The following is a 21,668-nucleotide window of genomic DNA, read 5'->3' as shown; positions in this document are numbered from 1 at the left end:
GAACGACGGTGTTTTAACTTGGCCTGATGATGGTTCATTTAACGTAAAAGTCTTGAGAAATTTACGAGAGAAAATGAACGCTCTTGTTCCGAAACCGAGACCAACTCAATTTGAAGCTTTAGTTGAGTGGGAAGACGAGATGTATCAATTACAAAGAGAAGCTAGTGGAATTAAAAGACCTTCTAAAAATCCTCCTTGGAGAAGAGAAACTCATGAAGATAGATTGCGAATGTGGAGACAGGGAAACATGAGTGAAGGATTGTATTTAATTCAGGAAACGGTAATGGGTACTCCTACAGGGAAATCTATGGAAAGTGAATCTGAGGATGCAGTTATGGAAGAAATATATACAACTGCTAGAAAGAATCAGCCTTTGAGACCTCCTAGATCATGGTCTACTCCGGTGGTTTCTACTGAAACTTCACCGAGTGCACCTCCAATTAATGAAGCTCCTAAACTTTATCCAAATAATTGTGAAATCATTGAAACTCCTAGAAGACCAGAATTTGATAATGCTCGAAATGAAGGTAGACATTTTACAATGGCTCCAAGAGCAAGAGAAGCTCCAAAAGATTATACAAGAGAGGCAAGAAATGTTGAAGATGTTGATTATAATGAATATTTAAGATCTAAAGAAGAATTAATAAAAAGAATGACAAAAGGCATGGAAGCTGTGACAGTTCCAGTAACGATTGGTCCTGTTCAGCCTGTATTTGACCAAAAGGAAACAAACAAAACTGGATTAACTATTCCTTTAAATACAGAAATTCAAAAGGCTGCTGAAAAATTTTATTCAGACTTATCTGAAATAAACTCTTCTAAATCGAGAATGCCTGATTTAACCTTTAATGAGGATTTATCTCCAAAAACACCAATGGGTGCTATATCAGATATAGGGAGTCCTGAAATCAGGGTAACGACACCAAAACTTGATGTGGCCAAATTAAAAGCAAATATCGAAGAATTAATAATTGGAACAATTGGTCCAGATAGTTTAAATTACTATCGAGATGATGAACTACTGTTCATTTGCAAAAGCATACAATGGAAAACAAAAAATAAATATGATCAACTAGAGGATCTAGCAGCAGAACTTGAAATTGATGTGAGCAAACAAAAGAATTTTGCGAAACATTACAGATTAGACTTTTCAGAAAGTGACATTGAGAGTTTGAACTCAATGGGAAGAATAGTTCATATAAAAGATTTGATTGTCTATATCAAAAAGCTAGGAGAACTGAATAAATGGAGAGTAAAATGGACGAAAAAGAAGGAAGATGAAAGATTGGAAAAATTGTCAAAACAATTTCCAATGAGAGAAATTGCAGGTGGAGGATATGTTCATGTCCCTTGGTCGAGACAGGACATTCTGTTATTTACAAATGACTTTCCTAAATTGAGGGAAAAACCAGTTGAGTGGTACAGGCAAGTCGATAGATTTATCAAAGTGTCAAAAGTTCTGTGGATTGATTTAGATGGATTTTTTGATATTGTCGTTCCATCAGATCTTTGGACAGAATGCAAGATATCGATTAGTTGGCCAAAAACAGAACCTGAGCGAATCAAAGAAACAGGTGCTCCAAATCCACTTGTAATGGATTTTTATGAAAAAGTAATTGTTTGGATGAAAAACAAAATTCCACCCAAAGAAGTCGATTGGGTTAAAATAGAAAGGACAGAACAGGAAACAAAAGAATCAGTTCATTCTTTTTATGAAAGACTACTGTTAATCTTTAAACAATACAGTGGTTATGAAAAACTAGACGAAAAAGACATGAGCCATTTTGTCTATAGATTTGTTTATGGACTAAAACCTGAAATTGGAGAAATGATCAGAAATAGCATTGTCGGATGGCAATCACTATCTGTAGATGATATTCTAAGAAAGGCTAAATATTGTAGCGATGAAATAGAAGTAAAACAGAAGAAGCTCAAGGAAAAAGCCATGTGGGCTCAGGTAAAGGTGGCTGAGCAACAGATTGCCAACATGGGTAATAAGAACACTAATTTTGTTCAAACTGGAAATACAAACCAGATACAAGGAAAGTTTAAAAATAATAATTTCCCAAAGAAATTTAGCCCAAAGATTGAGGAGTTGAAACAAAGATTACCTTGTTTTAATTGTGGCGAAATTGGACATTGGAGAGACGAGTGTCCTCATCCTCCTAAAAACTTAAAGAATCCCTTATTGAATCCACAGATGCAGAATGGTGTTGACCTGCAGCGACAGCTACAGATGCAACAGGGGTTAAACGAATTAAATATTCAGCAACAGTTACAGCAACAGCAACAACAACAGGTGAATAATCGTCAAGACCAATTGCCACAACCACCTTTTCCGAATTGTGGGGGAGTTCAAAAATATAATCCAAACGTGGGATTTCAGGGAAGTGAACAGGTAATAAAACCACAAAAACAGCAAAAGCAGCAAAGGGTTCAAATGCAAAATGCTTCACAACAGTTTTTATTAACAGAAAGTCAAGACAGCGATTCTGATGATTATTGCTGACGGTGCCCGAGAGAGGAGGAAGAGTGTGTTGTTGGAGCCACTCTTGAGGTTGACCAGTCAGGTCCTTTTGTAAACGGGAAAGTTAATGATGTAGACATCACTTTTCTAGTGGACACTGGTGCTACCCGTTCTACTGTTAGATCAGTGGAAATTGAAAACCTACCTCTCTCTGGGGATACCATCCAAGTTGTCGGAGTAAGTAATCAACAAATTAAAACTGACTTAACTGATCCAGTACCAGTTGAAATTGGAAATTACAGAGACAAACACAGATTTGTGGTTTGTAATAGTAGTCCAGTGAATCTATTGGGCAGAGACATCCTATGTAAAATGAATTGTAGAATATATTGTTCTCCTGATGGAGTTGAGTTACAAACAATGGAGGAAGATGGTTTATACAGAATGACAATGATGATGATGGAAGCAGAAGAAACAAAATTGTTTCCTGCATTTGAAGAAAAGGATTTACCTGAAGAACTCAAGGAAACAGTGAAATCTGAAATATGGGATTTTACTGGAAATGAGATGGGTCTGATGAAAAACGTAGATCCAGTAAAGATTACATTAAAACAGGGAATAGAATTTCCAAACATTCCACAATATAAAATGAAAACAGAAACAATTGAAGGTATTACACCTATAATTGAAAAATTAATCAAGCAAGGTGTATTAAAAGAAATGGAGAGTAGTCCTTGTAATTCACCAATTATGGGAGTTAAAAAGTCTAACGGAACATTTAGAATCGTACAAGATTTGAGAAAGGTTAATCAAATTGTCGTTCCTTGTTGTCCTGTGGTTCCAAATCCAGCAGTAATTCTATTCCAGATTCCACATGATGCTGAATGGTATACAGTCATTGACCTTTGCAATGCATTCTTTACTGTTCCCTTACATCCAGACAGTTATGAAATCTTTGCTTTCAGATTCCAAGGTAAGACCCTCGGATGGTCAAGAATCCCTCAGGGCTATACAGAAAGTCCTTCAATCTTTAATGAATTATTAAAAAGATCATTAGAAGACCTAGACTTACCTGGTAGGTCTACGCTAGTGCAGTATATTGATGATTTGTTAATAGCTGCAAAGACAAGAGAAAATTGTGTAACAGACACAATAATTCTGTTAAATCGCCTTGCAGAAGAAGGACATAAAGTGTCCCCAGCAAAACTACAGTTTTGCAAACAAGAAGTAAAATATCTTGGTCACAGAATTGCAAAGGGAAAAAGACAAGTAACAATAGAGAGAATAAAAATGATTCAAGCAATGTTACCACCAAGAACACAAAGACAGGTCAGAATGTTCTTGGGAATGGTTGGTTACTGTCGACAATGGATAAGTGGATTTTCAGTAATTGCAAAACCACTACAAAGACTGACAAAGTCAGATGTAAAAGATCCAATTATTCTCAATGATGCTGAGATGGATTCTTTTGAGAACTTGAAAAAGAGCTTATGCCAAGCTCCTGCTTTAGGTATGCCAAATTATGAGAAAGATTTCGAACTATATTGTAGTGAGAGAGAAGGATGTGCATTATCTGTGTTAATTCAGAGACATGGAAATTTAAAGAAACCTATTGCATACTTCTCTGCAGTTCTTGATCCAATTGCAAAAGCATTACCAGGTTGCTTGAAAGCAGTTGCAGCTACAAGTATCAGCCTCGAACAAAGTGAGGGGATCATTATGGGATTTCCTGTGAAAGTTTTTGTGCCTCATTCAGTAGAAATATTACTGACAAGAGGTAAGACTCAGCATTTAACAAGTAACAGATTGACAAAGTATGAGAAAATCATACTAGGAGCAGATAATGTTTCGATTTCAAGATGTTTAAATCTGAATCCTTCTACATTACTGCCTGATTCTGAAATTGTTAATGACATTGAAACAGAACATGAATGTTTAGATGTTATGGAATTCTGCACTAAATCAAGAAAAGACATCAAAGACAGACCTTTGTCTGAATCGGATTTTGTCTACTTTGTAGATGGGTCATGCTTAAGATCCGAAGGAGGTGTCTTAAAAGCTTCATATTCAGTTTGTACAGTCGCAGATGTTGAAGAAGCATCATGTCTTGAAGGAGTTCGTTCAGCACAAGTGGCTGAATTAATTGCTTTAATTCGTGCATGTGAAATATCAAAGGATATAAGAGTTACCATCATTACTGATAGTCAGTATGGATACGGAGTTGTGCATGATTATGGACAACTTTGGTCACAGAGAGGATACATGACATCAGCAGGATCACCAATTAAAAACGCAGTTTTCATTAGGAGATTAATTGAAGCAATACAATTGCCAAAAGAAATCGCCATTGTTAAGTGTGCAGCGCACACTAGAGGAATTGATTATATTTCCAAGGGAAATGCCTTCGCAGATGAAACAGCTAAATACTGCGCAAGGAAAAATTATTCTTACAATCGGGAGAGGAGTAAAGAAACTGATTCAAATTCATTAATGCTAACAACAGTTGTAGAAACATGGCATGAGATTAGAGATTTACAAAATGAAACAGATGATGAAGAAAAAGACTTGTGGTTAAGATCAGATTGTAGACCACGTGAAGAAGATGGAGTGTGGGTTTACAAAGATGGCAGAGTAGTCTTACCAAATTGCTTGATTGCTGACATGGCCAGATTATATCATGGTCCAGCACATCTGGGAAGAGATTCTATGGTTAGACTTTTCAGAGAAACATGGTTCAATACTAAGTTTAGAACTATTGCAGAATCTGTTTGTCATGCCAACAAATGAATCCAAACAGAAAATCAGTGGTGGGGACAGGAATAATTGGTCGAGAGGGTGGTCCCTTTACCAGGTTACAAATGGATTTCATTGAAATGCCCTTACACAATTGTTTGAAATATGTGCTTGTAATTGTTTGCTTATTTTCAAGATGGGTAGAGGCTTTCCCTACACGACATTGTGATTCAATTACAGTAGCAAAACTAATGCTCAGAGAAATCATCCCAAGGTACGGTTTTCCAGTCACTATTGAGAGTGATGGAGGAAGCCATTTTGATAACAAACTGATGAAGTTAATTTGCGAAGCTTTGAGCATTGAGCAGAAAATACACTGTGCATACAGACCAGAGGCATCAGGAGTGGTTGAACAAATTAATGGAACAATTAAAAACAGAATTGGAAAAATGTGTCTTGAAACAGGTGTAAAGTGGACTGATGCTCTTCCACTTGTTTTGATGTCATTAAGAAGTACACCAGATAAAAAGACAGGTTTGAGTCCTCATGAAATTTTAATGGGAAGAGTTATGAGGCAAGCTTTTGTACCTGTAGGTAAACTGTTGAGCATAAATGACAGTGCTATTTTGGATTACTGTAAAAGGTTATCTGATATGGTAACTTCTGTGTCTAATCAGGTGGGAACTGAAGCACAATCAGATGAAAAGGTTTTGACACATGATCTGAGACCTGGCGATTGGGTCAGAACGAAAGTACATCGGAGAAGGAATTGTCTAGCTCCTAGATGGCAGAAACCTAGGCAGATAATTTTGATCACTACTAATGCTGTAAAGTGCAGAGGATTGAAACGCTGGATTCATCCTAGTCATACTATTCCAGTACCAACTCCTGAGAGTTCTGATGTTGAAAGTGATACCACAGATGATTCTGATTCTGAAGCAGAAGGCGAAACAGAAGGTGAAATATTTCCAGATTCTGAAGATCGACAAGAAAGTCGACATCTGGAAACTGTACCAGTGAATGGAAATCTGACAAGAAAAGACTTAGAAATCATTGAAATAGATTCTGAAGGTGAAGAGAATCTGTTAAAAGGAAAGATAACTAAGGATTCGGTTGTCTCTATCGAAGACAAAGAAGCAGAACAAAAAGAAGTTTCAGACCAGGAGAGTATTGAAAGGCAGAGAACAAACTCTGAAGTAAGGAACAGAAATCCAAAATCTGGGAAGTTGAGGGTAATTGAAGAAGAGGAGGAAGACGAATTACCGAGTACCAGTGATGGAAAACAAAGTGAAGTTCCTGAAGGAGTGAAATTGCCGAATAGAGAAGTTCCTGAGTCAATTGAAATTTCAGACTACGAAACTGAAGAAAGTGACGTGGATGGTGAAAGTGAAAACAGAAAGAAAAGGACTTGGAAGTCAGAATCAAATAATTCTGAACCAAAGAAGAAGTACGTGAGAAAAGCAGACTACTGGCCTGGTGGAAGATTGAGAGTCAGATTGATCAAGAAACCAAAAGAACAAGTTGAAGAAATCAGTAGTCAAAAGAGTCCTGGAAAAGAAGTCGGAGTTGGAAGAAAAATTGAAGTAATATCGAGAAAAGGGAAGAGAATAGTAAGACCAAACCAAAAATACAAGTCTCCTGAGTGGACTTACTTAGTAATTCCACCTGTTATTGACATATATGATAGTAGTGAAGAAGAAAACGAAATCCAAGAAATTAGTGACAATGATTGAAGTACAGAAATATTAAATTGGCAAAAGGCTGAAGAAAATTTGTTAGTTGACACAAGGTCGAAGAAAAACTGTATAGTTGAAGAAAACTTATGTATGACATAAGGTCGAAGAAATTTTGTTTAGGGTTTAAAAAAAAAAAAAAAAAAATTATTTTAAAAGGGGGGTGTAAATATATTTAGAATTTTAAAATTTATTTTTATTTTTTGAGGCTAAAATTAACCAAAAATGCCTTATGTTAAGGAGATCACTTCAAAGTGTTCTGTTTTTAAAAGATGCTGTAAGATGACTCTGGTGTGTCTGCTCATTTTAATTCTGCTCTGGTTGATTTTAGCTGTGATTATCCCTTTGGAGATGAATAGAGAATTACACAAAGTTAACATAACAAGCAAAGCTCTGGTTAGCCAAACTAAACATAGTACGTCTGCAAAAGTTATTGATCATCAGCCTAACATTCATCAAGATAAATCAATTGGTGATTTTTCAAGTAATACATTCACAAAGCTATTGAGTGAATATGTTAAGGTAATGGATGCAAAAGACTGCTACGTCTGCGTTAAGTTACCTGCTTCTGTTTCTGAGGGAGTAACATATAATATGCTTCCTCTCACTTATGCTGTAACATGTAGTGTGTTAACTAGTTTATTTTATCAAACTGGACGTTTAGAATATTACTATTCAAATTATGATGAAATTTTTGCAAATATTAAGATTGATAATGCTTTAAATAAGCATAAGAAAGCAAAGCAAATGAGAGAATTTTTCCTTGTTACTAACGAACTTACTTATGAGTATGCTTATAAAAATAATTTAACTTGCAAATTAAGTGCTGAAGGAAAGAAATTTTTGAATATGGTTGAGGAGAGAAGAGCAATTTATAAGAGGAATGAATTAGTCAAGCAGACTAAGTCAAGTTTCTGGCAGAAAGAGGATGAGAAGTTAAATGGCAAAATGCTTGAAAATATTGCAATTCACATAGACAAACCAGTTAGTGGAAAGCTTTGCATTAGAAGAGATAATAGACTTTTTGATAATTACTTTGTAGGTGCAAGTAACTGTGAAGATACTTATCAGATTTTGGGAGGTTGGGGATTCAAAGGTGGAAAAGATCCTATCTTTCCTGGGATTTATTTTGTTTGTGGTGACAAAGCCTACTACAACCTTCCAGACCACTGGTATGGAACTTGTTATGTGGGAATTGTTTTTCCTAAAGTGTTTCATGTTGACAGAGATTCAGAAGGATTGTTTAAAATTCATAATTATGTAAATAGAGTTAAAAGAGAAACTTTTACTGAAGTTCTGGGAGATATTTTTCAAGCAGTAATACCTTTTGTTGGTATAACCTTAAATGCAGGGAGAATTAGAAAATTATCCACTATAGTTGATAGATTATCAACTGACACAGCTGATGGGTTTCAATTAGTAAATGTTGAAGTTATTGCAATTAGATCCATGGTAATTCAAGATCGCCTTGCTTTAGACATACTCCTAGCAAAAGAGGGAGGAGTCTGTGGCATTTTACATGTACAACATTGTTGTACATATATACCTGACGAAAGTAAGAATATTGAAATGTATATTAAGAATATTACACAAATGCATTCAGAGATAATTCCTTTAGAAGAAGATGATTTTACAGGGAAACTTTCAAAAAGGTTTCAAGCAATTAAAAACTGGTTTCATGATATCGGAAGTTCAATTCTTGGCAAGATTTTGGCACCTTTGATTATAATAGTATTTATTTTTATTTTGACCAAAATAGGTTGTTTGTTACATAAAAGAAAGAAACAGTTGAAAGAAAAGAAAAGAATCTATAAACTTAGAAAAGAAGAAGAAAGGGAGATCGAATTACAGTAGTTACATAGAGAGCGTTATGCTAATTCCAAAGATTATGCAGAAACAGACTTTTAGGTTTACTGATACAAATGAATTTGAATCGATTTCTTAGAAATCTAAATTATCAAAATTTTGAGTGCTGGTGTGGTGATTTGTTAATCACCAGATGAGGGAGTTGATGGAGCGAGATAGAAAACAAAATTTTGTTTAAACTCGTGAAGTCACATTTCCATAACATGAATAATAATATTAATGATTTGTGATTTGTCGTGCTAATACAACTTAGATTAAACTTTACACATGGGGGGACTAACATGTGTGCTCATAAACGTGCATAATTGTTGCATCTTTTTGTTCGTGCAAAATAATAAAATAATTTATTGTTTTCGTTTTTGTCATTACTAACTGCTGCAAACTTAAAAGAAGCATGTGCTTGTTTTGCTTTTCCTTGTCTGTGTGATGTCATTTCTACTATTCTAGGTGCATATAAGTCTCATGGATTAACGAAGACTGGTAGATATAAACGCTGCTTTATTTGTTTGCATTGGCTAGGTAACATTTGATTAATCGGGTGGGTTAATTAATTAGTAAATCTTGGGGTGGTTACAGAATCTACATTATTTCTTACATTAATACTTTTCTTGTGTTTGTTTTATACTAGAAAGCATAAGTTGCCTGCTTTTGGGCCTAATTTACTTGAGCTACAAAAAGCTGAATTTTACTTCTGCAAAAGTCACGAGACGCCCATTCTGAAATAAAATGTTCGTCAAAAGCTGCGTTCACAAAGCAAAAACTGACGTGCTATCATCATTCTGTCGGACATGGCCAAGGTCGAAAAAGAACATTTTGTCAGCCCTTAACTTGGCATCCGCGGAAGTCAATTGGAAGCAATGAGACATTTGTAGCAAACCTAGGAAGCTCCTGGTTGCATACAGAAAAGACAATGGTCCTTAAGAAAAGTGACCTAATGGAACTTTTGAAATGTGGGTGACATGTCACTTGTCACTCTTAGCCAATGGGACGTCGAAGATTTCTGAAAACTTTCCTTTGCGTAGTTTAGTTAGCGTAGAAAGGTATAAAAAGTCATGCCCCTAGGGATGGGCTGGCTGCTGCTTTCTGACTTTCCGATGAGGGTGAAGTGCTATCGGACATTGCGTGGAGCACGTAAGAATCCTCAAAGAACTTTACTTTAATTTCTATCTATTTAGTTCAGTTAGGGACTTAGGTTTTAGAAATGCTAAACTTTATATATTCACTTTAATTTTGATTCACTTGCTTAAATTGTATTTTTCTCACGTTTCTTTACAATCATGCTTGCTTCAATGTTAATAAAATTCATTTATAAAACTATCAACTTATATACCATAATTTAGTAAATAAAATCTTACTTTTGACAAACAAGCTGGTCTTGGTTATTCAGGAGTGTAGGTTACTATTAGCTAGATCACGTCGCCAATGGTGGTCGTTTAAATGGTTAGGTTTTATTCTAATGACAACATTCTTTCCGCAGATGTATAAATTTGTATATATTTTGTAGATAATGTGTATATAGATTTAATCTGACCACCTGATTCAGTAGGCCCAAAATATGTCAGGTTTATAAATGGGTCCATAATTTAGTATAGAATTTTGTTTATAGGTTATGAAGTTGGGTAGCATTGTTTATGATATATTTTCTATAGGCCGCTGGATCAGAAGCCGATCCCTCGCTTTTGTATCTCTTCCGGGTCAGTGGTAGGGGTTCTGACACAGTCGCCTCAGGTGATGAAGCTAACTCAGGGCAGGGATGATGGACTACTTCCTGAATCTCCACAGTGTTAACATTGCAACAAGGAGCCTCTTCCCTATTTATCACTGAAACAGCGGCAGAAGTAAAGGCATTCTCAAGAGATGGACCAAGACTATGAGAATTATGACAAACAGAGGAAACAGCACCATGGTTAGGGATATCATGTCCAGCATTTACATGAAGGGCCAGCTCCTCCTCTACATTGGTAATCTCATTATTGAGTGCCACCACTGCTGATGACAAAAAGGATAACATACCGGACTTACCCTTAGTGGGCTTGGACATAATGACATCTTTCGACAATGATGGCCCAGTAGGGGTGACTGTCTTCCGTTTCCCCATTATGTCTAAGCAGAAATTTAATAATAGATGTCAGGGAGGTGACCCGGTCAGGTCTCACCCAGGCTAGGATGGGTGCAGACTGAACCGCATTTGGTCTGGTCTTCACCCGAGCAGGCGCCTGGGCGCATTTCGCATGTGTCCCATACTGCTGCGAACCCTTGCTTATCAAATAGAGCCCGTCGGCACGAACGCTGACCGCTGTGGCCCTTACCTTCTGCAGGAGATAGTGTCAGGGGCTTGTAGCCCTGCCCCTGGAACCCCTTGCAAGGCAGGTACCATGCGCTGTAAACCCCTGCTATTTAAATAGCGCCGGTCGGCGAAAAATGCTGAAAGCTGTGGGCCCCACTTCCAGGAGGAGATGGTGTTCTGGGGCTTGTAGTACTCCCCCTGGAATCCTTCACAAGGTGCATCCTGTGCTGCAGTGAGCCCCTGCTGTTTAAATAAAGCCAGGTGGGTGCAAACGCTTTGGGCCCCACCTCCAGTAGGAGATAGAGTTCTGGGGCTGGATTTATGTTGTTACAACGCTTGCTTTTTCCACGCATGCCTTTACAATGACTTGCGTTGGGGGGTGCTGGATAGTGAATAGTTTAATTTACTATTCCAACTCCAGTCCCCGTGGATAGTAGGGAAGGTATTGGATAGTAAATTAAACTATTCCCTATCCTACAGCGCCCTCCAGCGCAAGTCGTTGTAATGACTTGCGTTGTAATTCCTGCATTGTAAAGGTACTGCGTGGAAAAAGTTTCGTTGTAAAGGATGTTTCCCTCTGGGGCTTGTAGTCCTGCCATGGAATCCTTCACAAGGCACGTCCACAGTAGTAAAAACTTATATTTGCAAATGTCTTCTTATACATTGACACCGTTGGACTTTGCTGAAAGCAGCTAAAGAGACACCCACAAGTCAAACAAGGACCAAAGAGAGTTCCGACTCTGTGATGTTTAGGCGAGACACTGCATGGGAGGAACAAGATAGAACAACATATGTAGACAGCTTCTGTGTCCCTGGCTTCTCATCACTGGTTCTCATTCCAAGGGAATTGGGAGGCAAAAGACTGGCTCACCTCTAAAATGCTTCATTTTTATATGCAAATTTACAATAGATGTTAAAAAAATCACACAGTCAGTATGGGATGAGTAAATGTAGCAATGAATCGACAAATCATAATACAGGAATATACATCACCTAATGCCACCACTCTAGTACCAGGCGCAAACGGAATAATAATGTGCCCTATTCTAACCTAATGTCATCGTCAGAGAAAGTGTCCCTTACAGGCAGCTTTTGGCACATCCAAATTGAAGGCTCTGATTTGATTGTGTTCTCTCTGAAAACCTGTGAGGTAAGGCCTCTCCCTCTGTCCTATTGGCTAACAAGCTGGCCATATTGATCAAAAATGTAATTCAGCACAATCTAGCAGTTTGATTGTCCAACCTTGTCCTGCACCCGAGAAGACCTCTGGTCAAGGTTCTCATTATTTAAGTTCACATGAACTGCCTCCCTGGTGTGAAGCGAGAGACATCAGAGTGATCTGGACACACTTGAACTTCCGCCCTGATGCCCAAAACCGACTGGTCAATGATGCCAAGATGGCTGCCATAGGACTCTATAAGTCCCTTATCAATAGACACCAGCTTGAGATGAAAGTTATTCAGTAAGTAGTGAACCTTATTATTAATCTCAATCGCCGATGGATAGGCCAAACGCTTAACACTATTAAGGGCACTATTAGGCAGGTTGGCTTTGGAAGCCGATCCCTCGCTTTTGTATCTCTTCCGGGTCAGTGGTAGGGGTTCTGACACAGTCGCCTCAGGTGATAAAGCTAACTCAGGGCAGGGATGATGGACTACTTCCTGAATCTCCACAGTGTTAACATTGCAACAAGGAGCCTCTTCCCTATTTATCGCTGAAACAGCGGCAGAAGTAAAGGCATTCTCAAGAGATGGACCAAGACTATGAGAATTGTGACAAACAGAGGAAACAGCACCATGGTTAGGGGTATCATGTCCAGCATTTACATGAAGGGCCAGCTCCTCCTCTACATTGGTAATCTCATTATTGAGTGCCACCACTGCTGATGACAAAAAGGATAACATACTGGACTTACCCTTAGTGGACTTGGACATAATGACATCTTTCGACAATGATGGCCCAGTAGGGGTGACTGTCTTCCGTTTCCCCATTATGTCTAAGCAGAACTTTAATAATAGATGTCAGGGAGGTGACCCGGTCAGGTCTCACCCAGGCTAGGATGGGTGCAGACTGAACCGCATTTGGTCTGGTCTTCACCCGAGCAGGCGCCTGGGCGCATTTCGCATGTGTCCCATACTGCTGCGAACCCTTGCTTATCAAATAGAGCCCGTCGGCACGAACGCTGACCGCTGTGGCCCTTACCTTCTGCAGGAGATAGTGTCAGGGGCTTGTAGCCCTGCCCCTGGAACTCCTTGCAAGGCAGGTACCATGCGCTGTAAACCCCTGCTATTTAAATAGCGCCGGTCGGCGAAAAATGCTGAAAGCTGTGGGCCCCACTTCCAGGAGGAGATGGTGTTCTGGGGCTTGTAGTACTCCCCCTGGAATCCTTCACAAGGTGCATCCTGTGCTGCAGTGAGCCCCTGCTGTTTAAATAAAGCCAGGTGGGTGCAAACGCTTTGGGCCCCACCTCCAGTAGGAGATAGAGTTCTGGGGCTGGATTTATGTTGTTACAACGCTTGCTTTTTCCACGCATGCCTTTACAATGACTTGCGTTGGGGGGTGCTGGATAGTGAATAGTTTAATTTACTATTCCAACTCCAGTCCCCGTGGATAGTAGGGAAGGTATTGGATAGTAAATTAAACTATTCCCTATCCTACAGCGCCCTCCAGCGCAAGTCGTTGTAATGACTTGCGTTGTAATTCCTGCATTGTAAAGGTACTGCGTGGAAAAAGTTTCGTTGTAAAGGATGTTTCCCTCTGGGGCTTGTAGTCCTGCCATGGAATCCTTCACAAGGCACGTCCACAGTAGTAAAAACTTATATTTGCAAATGTCTTCTTATACATTGACACCGTTGGACTTTGCTGAAAGCAGCTAAAGAGACACCCACAAGTCAAACAAGGACCAAAGAGAGTTCCGACTCTGTGATGTTTAGGCGAGACACTGCATGGGAGGAACAAGATAGAACAACATATGTAGACAGCTTCTGTGTCCCTGGCTTCTCATCACTGGTTCTCATTCCAAGGGAATTGGGAGGCAAAAGACTGGCTCACCTCTAAAATGCTTCATTTTTATATGCAAATTTACAATAGATGTTAAAAAAATCACACAGTCAGTATGGGATGAGTAAATGTAGCAATGAATCGACAAATCATAATACAGGAATATACATCACCTAATGCCACCACTCTAGTACCAGGCGCAAACGGAATAATAATGTGCCCTATTATAACCTAATGTCATCGTCAGAGAAAGTGTCCCTTACAGGCAGCTTTTGGCACATCCAAATTGAAGGCTCTGATTTGATTGTGTTCTCTCTGAAAACCTGTGAGGTAAGGCCTCTCCCTCTGTCCTATTGGCTAACAAGCTGGCCATATTGATCAAAAATGTAATTCAGCACAATCTAGCAGTCTGATTGTCCAACCTTGTCCTGCAACCGAGAAGACCTCTGGTCAAGGTTCTCATTATTTAAGTTCACATGAACTGCCTCCCTGGTGTGAAGCGAGAGACATCAGAGTGATCTGGACACACTTGAACTTCCGCCCTGATGCCCAAAACCGACTGGTCAATAATGCCAAGATGGCTGCCATAGGACTCTATAAGTCCCTTATCAATAGACACCAGCTTGAGATGAAAGTTATTCAGTAAGTAGTGAACCTTATTATTAATCTCAATCGCCGATGGATAGGCCAAACGCTTAACACTATTAAGGGCACTATTAGGCAGGTTGGCTTTGGAAGCCGATCCCTCGCTTTTGTATCTCTTCCGGGTCAGTGGTAGGGGTTCTGACACAGTCGCCTCAGGTGATAAAGCTAACTCAGGGCAGGGATGATGGACTACTTCCTGAATCTCCACAGTGTTAACATTGCAACAAGGAGCCTCTTCCCTATTTATCGCTGAAACAGCGGCAGAAGTAAAGGCATTCTCAAGAGATGGACCAAGACTATGAGAATTGTGACAAACAGAGGAAACAGCACCATGGTTAGGGATATCATGTCCAGCATTTACATGAAGGGCCAGCTCCTCCTCTACATTGGTAATCTCATTATTGAGTGCCACCACCGCTGATGACAAAAAGGATAACATACTGGACTTATCCTTAGTGGGCTTGGACATAATGACATCTTTCGACAATGATGGCCCAGTAGGGGTGACTGTCTTCCGTTTCCCCATTATGTCTAAGCATGAATGTAATAATAGATGTCAGGGAGGTGACCCGGTCAGGTCTCACCCAGGCTAGGATGGGTGCAGACTGAACCGCATTTGGTCTGGTCTTCACCCGAGCAGGCGCCTGGGCGCATTTCGCATGTGTCCCATACTGCAGCGAACCCTTGCTTATCAAATAGAGCCCGTCGGCACGAACGCTGACCGCTGTGGCCCTTACCTTCTGCAGGAGATAGTGTCAGGGGCTTGTAGCCCTGCCCCTGGAACCCCTTGCAAGGCAGGTACCATGCGCTGTAAACCCCTGCTATTTAAATAGCGCCGGTCGGCGAAAAATGCTGAAAGCTGTGGGCCCCACTTCCAGGAGGAGATGGTGTTCTGGGGCTTGTAGTACTCCCCCTGGAATCCTTCACAAGGTGCATCCTGTGCTGCAGTGAGCCCCTGCTGTTTAAATAAAGCCAGGTGGGTGCAAACGCTTTGGGCCCCACCTCCAGTAGGAGATAGAGTTCTGGGGCTGGATTTATGTTGTTACAACGCTTGCTTTTTCCACGCATGCCTTTACAATGACTTGCGTTGGGGGGTGCTGGATAGTGAATAGTTTAATTTACTATTCCAACTCCAGTCCCCGTGGATAGTAGGGAAGGTATTGGATAGTAAATTAAACTATTCCCTATCCTACAGCGCCCTCCAGCGCAAGTCGTTGTAATGACTTGCGTTGTAATTCCTGCATTGTAAAGGTACTGCGTGGAAAAAGTTTCGTTGTAAAGGATGTTTCCCTCTGGGGCTTGTAGTCCTGCCATGGAATCCTTCACAAGGCACGTCCACAGTAGTAATAAACTTATATTTGCAAATGTCTTCTTATACATTGACACCGTTGGACTTTGCTGAAAGCAGCTAAAGAGACACCCACAAGTCAAACAAGGACCAAAGAGAGTTCCGACTCTGTGATGTTTAGGCGAGACACTGCATGGGAGGAACAAGATAGAACAACATATGTAGACAGCTTCTGTGTCCCTGGCTTCTCATCACTGGTTCTCATTCCAAGGGAATTGGGAGGCAAAAGACTGGCTCACCTCTAAAATGCTTCATTTTTATATGCAAATTTACAATAGATGTTAAAAAAATCACACAGTCAGTATGGGATGAGTAAATGTAGCAATGAATCGACAAATCATAATACAGGAATATACATCACCTAATGCCACCACTCTAGTACCAGGCGCAAACGGAATAATAATGTGCCCTATTCTAACCTAATGTCATCGTCAGAGAAAGTGTCCCTTACAGGCAGCTTTTGGCACATCCAAATTGAAGGCTCTGATTTGATTGTGTTCTCTCTGAAAACCTGTGAGGTAAGGCCTCTCCCTCTGTCCTATTGGCTAACAAGCTGGCCATATTGATCAAAAATGTAATTCAGCACAATCTAGCAGTCTGATTGTCCAACCTTGTCCTGCACCCGAGAAGACCTCTGGTCAAGGTTCTCATTATTTAAGTTCACATGAACTGCCTCCCTGGTGTGAAGCGAGAGACATCAGAGTGATCTGGACACACTTGAACTTCCGCCCTGATGCCCAAAACCGACTGGTCAATGATGCCAAGATGGCTGCCATAGGACTCTATAAGTCCCTTATCAATAGACACCAGCTTGAGATGAAAGTTATTCAGTAAGTAGTGAACCTTATTATTAATCTCAATCGCCGATGGATAGGCCAAACGCTTAACACTATTAAGGGCACTATTAGGCAGGTTGGCTTTGGAAGCCGATCCCTCGCTTTTGTATCTCTTCCGGGTCAGTGGTAGGGGTTCTGACACAGTCGCCTCAGGTGATAAAGCTAACTCAGGGCAGGGATGATGGACTACTTCCTGAATCTCCACAGTGTTAACATTGCAACAAGGAGCCTCTTCCCTATTTATCGCTGAAACAGCGGAAGAAGTAAAGGCATTCTCAAGAGATGGACCAAGACTATGAGAATTGTGACAAACAGAGGAAACAGCACCATGGTTAGGGATATCATGTCCAGCATTTACATGAAGGGCCAGCTCCTCCTCTACATTGGTAATCTCATTATTGAGTGCCACCACTGCTGATGACAAAAAGGATAACATACTGGACTTACCCTTAGTGGGCTTGGACATAATGACATCTTTCGACAATGATGGCCCAGTAGGGGTGACTGTCTTCCGTTTCCCCATTATGTCTAAGCAGAACTTTAATAATAGATGTCAGGGAGGTGACCCGGTCAGGTCTCACCCAGGCTAGGATGGGTGCAGACTGAACCGCATTTGGTCTGGTCTTCACCCGAGCAGGCGCCTGGGCGCATTTCGCATGTGTCCCATACTGCTGCGAACCCTTGCTTATCAAATAGAGCCCGTCGGCACGAACGCTGACCGCTGTGGCCCTTACCTTCTGCAGGAGATAGTGTCAGGGGCTTGTAGCCCTGCCCCTGGAACCCCTTGCAAGGCAGGTACCATGCGCTGTAAACCCCTGCTATTTAAATAGCGCCGGTCGGCGAAAAATGCTGAAAGGTGTGGGCCCCACTTCCAGGAGGAGATGGTGTTCTGGGGCTTGTAGTACTCCCCCTGGAATCCTTCACAAGGTGCATCCTGTGCTGCAGTGAGCCCCTGCTGTTTAAATAAAGCCAGGTGGGTGCAAACGCTTTGGGCCCCACCTCCAGTAGGAGATAGAGTTCTGGGGCTGGATTTATGTTGTTACAACGCTTGCTTTTTCCACGCATGCCTTTACAATGACTTGCGTTGGGGGGTGCTGGATAGTGAATAGTTTAATTTACTATTCCAAATCCAGTCCCCGTGGATAGTAGGGAAGGTATTGGATAGTAAATTAAACTATTCCCTATCCTACAGCGCCCTCCAGCGCAAGTCGTTGTAATGACTTGCGTTGTAATTCCTGCATTGTAAAGGTACTGCGTGGAAAAAGTTTCGTTGTAAAGGATGTTTCCCTCTGGGGCTTGTAGTCCTGCCATGGAATCCTTCACAAGGCACGTCCACAGTAGTAAAAACTTATATTTGCAAATGTCTTCTTATACATTGACACCGTTGGACTTTGCTGAAAGCAGCTAAAGAGACACCCACAAGTCAAACAAGGACCAAAGAGAGTTCCGACTCTGTGATGTTTAGGCGAGACACTGCATGGGAGGAACAAGATAGAACAACATATGTAGACAGCTTCTGTGTCCCTGGCTTCTCATCACTGGTTCTCATTCCAAGGGAATTGGGAGGCAAAAGACTGGCTCACCTCTAAAATGCTTCATTTTTATATGCAAATTTACAATAGATGTTAAAAAAATCACACAGTCAGTATGGGATGAGTAAATGTAGCAATGAATCGACAAGTCATAATACAGGAATATACATCACCTAATGCCACCACTCTAGTACCAGGCGCAAACGGAATAATAATGTGCCCTATTCTAACTTAATGTCATCGTCAGAGAAAGTGTCCCTTACAGGCAGCTTTTGGCACATCCAAATTGAAGGCTCTGATTTGATTGTGTTCTCTCTGAAAACCTGTGAGGTAAGGCCTCTCCCTCTGTCCTATTGGCTAACAAGCTGGCCATATTGATAAAAAATGTAATTCAGCACAATCTAGCAGTCTGATTGTCCAACCTTGTCCTGCACCCGAGAAGACCTCTGGTCAAGGTTCTCATTATTTAAGTTCACATGAACTGCCTCCCTGGTGTGAAGCGAGAGACATCAGAGTGATCTGGACACACTTGAACTTCCGCCCTGATGCCCAAAACCGACTGGTCAATAATGCCAAGATGGCTGCCATAGGACTCTATAAGTCCCTTATCAATAGACACCAGCTTGAGATGAAAGTTATTCAGTAAGTAGTGAACCTTATTATTAATCTCAATCGCCGATGGATAGGCCAAACGCTTAACACTATTAAGGGCACTATTAGGCAGGTTGGCTTTGGAAGCCGATCCCTCGCTTTTGTATCTCTTCCGGGTCAGTGGTAGGGGTTCTGACACAGTCGCCTCAGGTGATAAAGCTAACTCAGGGCAGGGATGATGGACTACTTCCTGAATCTCCACAGTGTTAACATTGCAACAAGGAGCCTCTTCCCTATTTATCGCTGAAACAGCGGCAGAAGTAAAGGCATTCTCAAGAGATGGACCAAGACTATGAGAATTGTGACAAACAGAGGAAACAGCACCATGGTTAGGGATATCATGTCCAGCATTTACATGAAGGGCCAGCTCCTCCTCTACATTGGTAATCTCATTATTGAGTGCCACCACCGCTGATGACAAAAAGGATAACATACTGGACTTACCCTTAGTGGGCTTGGACATAATGACATCTTTCGACAATGATGGCCCAGTAGGGGTGACTGTCTTCCGTTTCCCCATTATGTCTAAGCAGAAATTTAATAATAGATGTCAGGGAGGTGACCCGGTCAGGTCTCACCCAGGCTAGGATGGGGGCAGACTGAACCGCATTTGGTCTGGTCTTCACCCGAGCAGGCGCCTGGGAGCATTTCGCATGTGTCCCATACTGCTGCGAACCCTTGCTTATCAAATAGAGCCCGTCGGCACGAACGCTGACCGCTGTGGCCCTTACCTTCTGCAGGAGATAGCGTTCAGGGGCTTGTAGCCCTGCCCCTGGAACCCCTTGCAAGGCAGGTACCATGCGCTGTAAACCCCTGCTATTTAAATAGCGCCGGTCGGCGAAAAATGCTGAAAGCTGTGGGCCCCACTTCCTGGAGGAGATGGTGTTCTGGGGCTTGTAGTACTTCCCCTGGAATCCTTCACAAGGTGCATCCTGTGCTGCAGTGAGCCCCTGCTGTTTAAATAAAGCCAGGTGGGTGCAAACGCTTTGGGCCCCACCTCCAGTAGGAGATAGAGTTCTGGGGCTGGATTTATGTTGTTACAACGCTTGCTTTTTCCACGCATGCCTTTACAATGACTTGCGTTGGGGGGTGCTGGATAGTGAATAGTTTAATTTACTATTCCAACTCCAGTCCCCGTGGATAGTAGGGAAGGTATTGGATAGTAAATTAAACTATTCCCTATCCTACAGCGCCCTCCAGCGCAAGTCGTTGTAATGACTTGCGATGTAATTCCTGCATTGTAAAGGTACTGCGTGGAAAAAGTTTCGTTGTAAAGGATGTTTCCCTCTGGGGCTTGTAGTCCTGCCATGGAATCCTTCACAAGGCACGTCCACAGTAGTAAAAACTTATATTTGCAAATGTCTTCTTATACATTGACACCGTTGGACTTTGCTGAAAGCAGCTAAAGAGACACCCACAAGTCAAACAAGGACCAAAGAGAGTTCCGACTCTGTGATGTTTAGGCGAGACACTGCATGGGAGGAACAAGATAGAACAACATATGTAGACAGCTTCTGTGTCCCTGGCTTCTCATCACTGGTTCTCATTCCAAGGGAATTGGGAGGCAAAAGACTGGCTCACCTCTAAAATGCTTCATTTTTATATGCAAATTTACAATAGATGTTAAAAAAATCACACAGTCAGTATGGGATGAGTAAATGTAGCAATGAATCGACAAATCATAATACAGGAATATACATCACCTAATGCCACCACTCTAGTACCAGGCGCAAACGGAATAATAATGTGCCCTATTCTAACCTAATGTCATCGGATGTGGAAATGCAAATCTAGTCACACAAACAATGGAAGTCTCATAAATAAATAGGCCTAATGTATCATATGCACGAAGAGCCTTGACCGAGTGAAAGGCATCCTTCATGGCCCTTTGAGAACAGCATGTCAATACAGTGCACCAATTCACTTTTTTGGTTAGATGTAGTGTCAGAGTGAGAAATTAAAAGACACATCATGGCTGCTTTGAAATCCAAGATGGAGGTTAGGGCTAATTTGGCCTCGTTTAGTTGAGTCCAAGAAAATATAATTCTGTCAAGTGCAGTGTTTTCTTTTTAGTGCAGGAATGGTATTAAATGAAAATCAGCTACTACACATGGTAAAAAACTAAGGGCATGCTAAGTACTGTGGTGACGAAAGATCGACATGTTTCAGCATTGTGACCCAAGGAACAAAGTTTCAACTCCCCTTTTATAGTACCAGTATAGAACCAAAGTAAACGATTTTTAAATAATTCTTTTGGGCGATTTCAATATCCATCCCTGCAACGAGCCATGCGCCAGTTTCTTAGAAGAGGGGCCACCTCACTTGATAGTAATGCACTTTGAGCATTCCAATAGGGGGGAGGCACTTGAAAATTACTTGAAAGCATGGAACTTATATGAGTCAAGCTGTGGGGAGGTTGGAAGTAGAATTCCTACTTTTAAGGGAAATGGCGACGGTACTGTAATTGATTATATTTTGATGACGTGTCAAATTTTAGCTAAAGTGGTTAGCTACAGCACTTTGGTCTCAGTATTTAGCGACCACAACCCAGTAGTAGCAGAGGTGCTGTC

The sequence above is a fragment of the Lissotriton helveticus genome, chromosome 5_1 (assembly GCF_964261635.1).
Source record: "Lissotriton helveticus chromosome 5_1, aLisHel1.1, whole genome shotgun sequence".
Lineage (NCBI taxonomy): Eukaryota > Metazoa > Chordata > Amphibia > Caudata > Salamandridae > Lissotriton > Lissotriton helveticus.
Note: the sequence above shows the minus strand (reverse complement) of the source record.